This window comes from Rhipicephalus sanguineus, chromosome 7 (genome assembly GCF_013339695.2).
Source record: "Rhipicephalus sanguineus isolate Rsan-2018 chromosome 7, BIME_Rsan_1.4, whole genome shotgun sequence".
Taxonomy (NCBI): Eukaryota; Metazoa; Arthropoda; class Arachnida; order Ixodida; family Ixodidae; genus Rhipicephalus; species Rhipicephalus sanguineus.
Genome location: NC_051182.1, coordinates 167,068,592 through 167,076,200, shown reverse-complemented (window position 1 = coordinate 167,076,200; position 7,609 = coordinate 167,068,592). Strand labels below are relative to the sequence as shown.

The 7,609-nt window shown below is 47.8% G+C and overlaps 1 non-coding gene across 1 annotated transcript; it reads right to left on the bottom strand.

Moving 5' to 3' along the window:
- Positions 1 to 6,127: 6,127 nt before the first annotated feature.
- Positions 6,128 to 6,200, bottom strand: Trnak-cuu (transfer RNA lysine (anticodon CUU)). The gene has a single exon. It is a non-coding gene; the product is annotated as a tRNA-Lys (tRNA).
- Between the last annotated feature and the right edge of the window lie 1,409 nt (positions 6,201 to 7,609).

Sequence of the window (7,609 nt, the reverse complement as noted above, 5' to 3'; positions counted from 1 at the left end):
GAGTAGGAACGGGGAAGACTGCACAAAGGGGCAAGGCTGTACTTCAAGCAGCCAGCTCGTTTGAAGTTCGCCGGTCTGGAGAAGTTGACAGCCGGGAACGCACGAGGCGTGGCTGCATGTTGCATGCTACAGCCAACCGCCGAAAGTCGTTGGGACGAGGGCTGCCAGAAACGGAAGCCGGAGCGACCACGTTCGAGCATAAGCAAAAGCTTGAGTGGGCGGACGAGCCGCCGAGAGCGGCTGCCGAGGCCGCCGGGTGGGTTAGGCAGACTGGTGGTGACTGCAGAGCAGAAGGCAGGAACTAGGCCACAGCATGGAGGACCAGGGAACGGCAGGCCAGCTGGGTCAGCAGCAGTCTGGCGGTGCGGTAAAGCCAGGCGCAGGGAGACGAATGGGCGATGCAGGAGTGGACAGGAATGCCCCCGCGGCATAGCCGGCTTGCCAAGAAGGGTGCCTGCCTGGCGGTACTGCCCAAGGAAGAGGACCTTCTACCACTTCCAAGCGTTTGTCGCGGATATTCTCCACTCGCTATCATGCATGGTGTGGAATAAAGTCCAGCTACGTGTTAGCGGGAGAAAGCTTGCTCAAGTGCGTTTCCGCAGGTTTTACCGTTGGCGTGACTTGGGGTCAGCCTTCTCACGGTTTTCCTGCGGTTGCGTGACCACTCCCAAGTCGTTGCTGCGGGTAACGAAAGGGTTTGAGGGCAGGAGCCGGGGCGACTTGCCCGCACGAGACTTCATGCATTGCCACACGTGGCAGAGAGTCATGCTTCACGCCTGTCCAGGTAGCAACGTGCGAATATTCAAGTTTATTCGAGATCTTACGCGAGCACCAGCGATAACGTTCGAAGGTTTCATTACTTATGTATAAAAGACGAAGCGTTCCACCGATTATCAGATTACTCGACGGCCGGCGACTGTTCTCGGCGCTATCAGTGCGCAGCGTGTATCGCTTGTATTCTGAGTTTTGATTTTCTGGGCACAAGTTCGACCAAATAAAGAGCTTCGAATTTCCCAGTCTTGCTGCAGCATTCTTCACCGTCACAACTACCTGACAAACTATCCATCTTGGTGCGAATAACGATGCTGTTGCTGGCTGGCCAAATTGCCAAAATATTCGCGATAGCCTGCTATCAGCTTCGCTTAATTTATGAGCAAATTTTTGGCGAGAGAAATTATCTGCGCACTGAAAATGGCGGCATATGTCCATCAATAAATTAATATTTAAAAGCAACCAGTTACATCTTACAATTAACAAACTTAGTTCTTGATATTGTTTTTTATTTTGAAATCGCCAAATGCAAAATAAAAACTGAAGCCGCGCAATTCCACCCTTTGTAACGGCTTCCTTTCCGCTACAGCTGAATAGTTTGACTTTATGATCATGTGTCAGCGAAGCACTCTGGTGAAGAACACAAGCATATGTCACCTTTCTTGCCCTGCAGCCTGCTCCTCCGGCTCCACTATGTACCACGCGCGCGGGGAACCAAATTTATTCTGCAATAAATTCGCGCTGTTGATCTTAAACTATTGATAATACTTACTATCGATAACACTATCGATAGTATCTTTTACCATCGATAGTTCGATAGTGACTCAGCTATCGATAGTACCATCGATAGTTCTGCATCACTACTGCCTACTCCTCCAGACCGGCGAACTTCAATCGAGCTGGCGGCCTCGGCCCTTTGTGCAGTCTTGCCCCGTTTCTCCTGGGCTGCCGAACTGTGGGTTCTCCCAGGTATGTGGTAAAGTGGGTTCTCCCTGGTATGTGGGGCTTGTGTGACAAGGCCGACCATGAACTCGCTTCAACGGAAGCGTCAACTTCGCCTCTCCATGTTGTGCGGCAACGTTCTTCTGACCTGACCCTCTTGAAAACGACGCCACCTAGCTTCTTGGGCTTTGCCCCGCTGTCTAAGCCCCCTGAGCCGACCTTGCCACGTGGCCTCGGGCAGCCTCTTTCACAGGCTGGCCTCGGTCTATAGGAGGGGTGAATGTGGGAATCGAGAGCGCCTTCCCCTTTGCGCCTCGTTCCCCAGCTAGCGGCACGCGCGGCTCGAGCGCCGGAAACCGCCATTAATCGGCAACATGGCGGCCATGCGACCAACGATGCGTACGGGTGCTGGGCTTTGTTCCTCGCGCAAGCCATGCTGCCCTCGCCTCGGCGTCGAGCCTGCCGTCGCACGGCACGCTAACATACGCCACTGATCAACGCAAGGACATCATTTGTTGAATACAAAACCGCGCGTATCTGTAATAGAGTTGTTGAACTCTTTCTCAGGGCCTTACTACGATTGGCCTCTACGATACGTGAAATTGTGTGCATCTCCACCAGCTTGCTTTCTCACGACAACTCCAGTGAACGTCCGGAGCCCATACATCCAAAAGTTCGTTGTACGGGAGTTATTTTAATGAGCATCGGTAGTTTCGCAAGTTCAGTAAATTCGGTTTATCCAAGTTTACTAAATTCGGTCTTATTTTGTTTATCTATTTATTTAGCTAAGTAAATTGTAAATTCGGTTTCGACTTAACCATTGTAGCCTGACTGTTCCATCATTCGAAATGCTGTTCTGTAGTGGCGAAGGCTGTGGAGCCCGTTCTCAGGGCGCTGCTGCCGAGGCCTTGTGGCATGCAAGAGCAGATAAAGAAAACTTGCGACCGACAGCTGCTGCCACGGGAGCCGTGCACCGGCATGATCCTTGTCACGTTCAACGATCATCTGGGCATCGGCGAGGTGAGTCGACCTGAAATTTATGTCGGTATTTGCGTTGCTTGGGCGCAAAAAAAAAAAAAAAAATAATAATAATAATGCAGGTATACATGCCCCCAGTATTTTGACAGCGTCTGCAATCGGTATAAATCAATTACATTGTGTCCTGGGGGAGCCTAGAGACTTATCATAGAGATTCTTGCGAAATTTTAGAGTACCAATGGGGTCAGAGATATGAAGGAAAATAAACTTTGAAATCTGTGACGTCCCATTTACATTAATGCACCGAGATCTCGGCGCGATATTCAAAAATGGAACGTTGATCTTCGTGTTCTTTTCTAACAGTGAGTCTACAATGGCGAAATACACAACAGAGTTCTCAAAGGATAACTTGCCAGTCTAAATTGTACGCAGCAATGGTGGAGTGGTTGCTGTGCTCGGCTGCTGACCCGAAGGTTTCGGGTTCCATCCCGGCATCGGCGGTCGCATTTCGACGGAGGAGAAATGCTATAGAGGCACGTGTACTGTGTCATGTTAAAGCACGTTAAAGAACACCAGATGGTCGAAATTTCCGAAGCCCTCCACTACGGTGTGCCTCGTAATCAAGTCGTGGTTTTGGCACGCAGCACCCCAGCCATTATTATCGCCAGTCTAAAGTGATTTAGCGCTTCACTTTAGTGTCCCTGTAAACGCAAGTTCACATGCTATAGGTGTCCACTTCAGGTGCTCTGTATTATGCCCTTCACAGAGCTGCGATACACCTGATATAGATGTAGACGTACTAAATTGAAAAACTTTCGCGATCTTCTTTCTTTTCTTTTTTTTTTTTTTGTAGAATGACTTCACCGTGTTCTGAATCAGTGTTCTGCTTCCTGCAGTCAGTACCATACATCTTCTTATCCTAAGTATATATCTTTCATTCAAATCCGTTCCATGGTTAAATAGTGAAAATATTTCTGCGCATTTCACTTTTATTTGAAAACAGCAATTAAAGTTGGAGGAAGAGGCAAAAAAGCTTTTCCCTATGACCCCGCATGAAAAAATAGCCCGTTTGTGCGCGCATGATGACATTTTCCGCGATGTAACATTCAGAGGGCACTTGATCACAACGATGTGTTTTCGGCGCAATTTGACGTGTGCAAAAGAAATGATATTTGATCACTTATCCGCAGGTTTGTTCCTTCCTTTGTTTCCCCCGACTGACAACCGTTTCGCGTTAATACGTGTTAATTATTTTGCTTCTTATTTGCGTGATCACTCTCCGTTGTGGGTAAACAAACAGACAAGCGAAGGACACGACGACCGCATTTTTAGCAGCGAGGCTGTCGTAGCTCGTCGTAGTTTGTGTGGAGTTGCAAAAAACCACAGGCGGGTGTGCGCCACAGGAATCGGACAAGGCCCACTAGCGAGTACAGCAGGTGCGAGCGTTAAACGAGAACTCTGCTGTTTATTCTGTCTCTGTCTATTTCACGCGTTTCACGTGAAATAGACAGAAGAAAAAAAAAACAGAAAGTGAGAGAAAGAAAAAAAAATAAAGATAGAAAGCGAGAGAAAGACAGGAATAGAAACAGCATCTATAAAAAAAAAAAAAAAAACGCCAGGCCTGCGCTGAAACCGCAGCACAGTCACAGCGAAAGCTGGAAGAGCGGCGTTTCTAGAGCCCGTTAAGCTCTCTTGGGGCTACATTACAAGTACACTATATAGAAAGGTACCCACTACGCCATAAATCACAATTTTTAAGAAGTTCGGAAGCACCTACTAAGCCATTATTCGTCATTCTGCGGAGAAGCGAGGCACCAGCTACACGTCTGTAAGGCATTATGTGCACTTTGTTGACGCGACGACTGATGACGGTGAAGAATTATGGCTCAGCCCTCTGTAATGGGTTGGAATCTTTAAACGGCCCACCAGTTATGTAATTTGCATTGGGTGACGCCCCGTCGCTATTTCCCTCTCCCGTCATGCTGTATAACATACGTTGACGTGGGAGAGAGACGGGGGGAGGGGGGGGGGGGGCGAAGAACTTTACTGAGACCCCGAGGAAATGAATCATGCGCTTATGGGCTTCCTTGGCAACCAATACAAGTGCGCTTGCGAGGAACCCACTACGCTATCAATCATTGTAATTTTTGAGAAGTAAAGCAGCAGGCACTGTGCCAATTTTCGTCATTATACGGAGAGCGTTGGTACCTGCTAAACGCATGTAAGGCATTATGCGCACTTTGTTGATGCTGTGCCTGATGACGATGAAGAATTATGGCAGAGCCCTTTGTAATGGGTTTGAAGCATTCAACAACCTACTCGTTGCGCAATTCGCATTGTGTGACGCCTGGTTACAGAATTCGCGTTGTGCGACGCTTGGTGCTTATTTTACTCTTCTACCACGCTATATTACATATGCTAATGTGGTTCCTTCCCGACATGAAGCCTGTATAGGTCCTTTTTGCAAAGCAGTTTCAAGCACCGGCATGGCTCAGAGGTTGAATACTGGGCTCCCACGCCGAGGGCCCAGGTTCGAACCTCGTTCCATCCTGGAATTTTTTCTTATTTAGTTTTTTTTTTTTTCTTATTTCGAGCGATACTGGTTACGGACACCGGCGGAGGCGGCAGCGGCGGCGGACAACTACGGCGCCAAAAACGGCCGGTGAAATGATCTCATAACAGATTTCGGTGTAAAACAGCATCTATATACAAACAGCATCTCTATACAACATCTATATGCAGCGGATACAAAAAGGTACAAGAAGCCGACAGAAAGATGAAGAAAGAAATAAAGGAAGGCCACCCAGCTGCGTTCTTCCCTCAGGCTTGGCACCGCTAGGACGAAGCTGCCGTAATTTTTTTTCCCTTGGGATACTCATTATCGTTCGGCCGACCTTGAAAAAAAAAATGACTCCGTCGGCGCCAACGCGAGCGGTACAAAAAGTCACGTGACCTCTGTGCGACTCCAGGAGCGCGAGCTGCTTTCTCACTTCATCTCTGCGAAAGCATGAAGCCGAGACCATAAAGAAGCGCCAGGAAGAAAACCCTTCAGTTTAAAAATCAATTCATCTGTGAAGTTGCGTATGTGTCTTAATGGGTTCCAAGACTTGCCACATTCGTTGTAACATTCATATTTAAAAATCAGGTTGAAAGCGCACCGAAAACGCGGACAATGGCTACATCCGATGTGACTACTTTACAGTGTACAATATTTACCAGAGAGATCTGTGGCGCTGCGATCGTTCAGCCACCATGGGAATGACAAGCAGTGCATGGCTTTTCCTAGCCTTCGTGCATGCGACTTCGAACGCACCTGTGGCTTTGTTTATTGTTAAATACAACCAACAGACAATCAAGATAATAAACGTATAAGGAACGTTATCTGCAGTAATTATAAGATAAATGTGAAGAAAGTAAAGTTAAAGAAAAGACAACTTGCTGCCGGCAGGGACCGAACCTGCAACCTTCGAATAAAGCGTCCGATGCTCTACCAATTGAGCTACGGCGGCAGCGGCCATCCTCCCGTACACTTCATCGGGTATATCTATGCTTTCAAACCTTGGAGTGTTAATCAGCACCGCTCGTAACCATGACGGCGAGCGTGGAACACACTTCCTTTGCCTGCTGGCGTCACATAGCATATTGTTACGAGCTGGCCGCTGACCAGTGATGTTCCGTGCAGGGAATCTTCCTTTTAGATGCGAAGCAGCTTATGGCGGGCCTTAGTCCCTCCCTCCCGCGTCCCGCGGCGTCCACCCCCCACTGCGCATGCTCATCCCCTCCCCCTCTCTCTCCTCTCCTACGCTCCCTACCCCCTCTCCTCCAGACCGGCGTCTCTTTAACACAGATATGCAACTTCAATGGCTTTTTTTTTTTTGGGGGGGGGGGGGGGGCGAGCGTGTACTCTCCATGGCTGGGAGTAACCAGCAATTTCTCTTCATTTGCTCCACGGTTAAATTTGTATGCGCATCGATCTTAGCCGAAACGAGTGAAACTTTTCACACGAATTTGGACTTAAATCACGCATTTGTTTCCCTTAATTGCAGTGCATTCAAATCGATAAACTGATGTGTAACAAACAAGGTGTTGATAAGGTAAGTGGACAGTGGACAGAAAAGGTATCGCGTAAACGATAGCCGCGCAGGTGTAATTTTAGGATTGTGATGGAAATGTTTATTTTTCCAGGACCAGATGCTGAACGAACTGATGCAAGAACTTGTGGTAAGGGACAGCACGCGTCACTATGGCGGTTATTATATTTTGCGTATGCCCTTCTAAACTCGAAGCATTTATTTCCGACCTATCAGAAAACGCCTTGAAACGAATAAGGTGCCTCTCAGGAAAACAGCACCGAAACACGTTTTTTTTTTCTTTCTTTCTTTAATACCTAGTACGAGCATAGATACCGCGAGCGCCATGCTTACCTTTACACGTATCTTTTTCTCTTTAAAGGGGTACTGACATGAATATTTTCAGTTGTCGTTTTTTTACGTCAAATGAAAGGTCAAGCCCTCAAGAGCCTAGAAAAGGTAGTGCTAAGCGCGAGTGCGCCCTGGAAAAGTAATTACAGTATGTTTTTAAAAGCTAGTTTCGGTTCCTACTGTACCCTGACGTCACAACACGGTATGAGCTTCTCGTCATGTGCTCGCACAATATATAGTGACGTTTCCACGCACAAGCGGCCATTTTGGAAGTTTTGATGACGTACAAGCGGCCATCTTGGAAGTTTCGGGACCTAACGTCATCACAACAAGCCAGACTGCTGCGTGAAGTCACCAGAATTTGTACTGTAGCCTGACGTCAAGCTAGTGTCGATGTCAATAGGTGTGCCATGGAAAAATTCACTTTAATATCAAATTAAAATATCTTATCAGCATTTGCTGAGCTTCACACTTGCTCAGAGCCGTCTCTGCATACA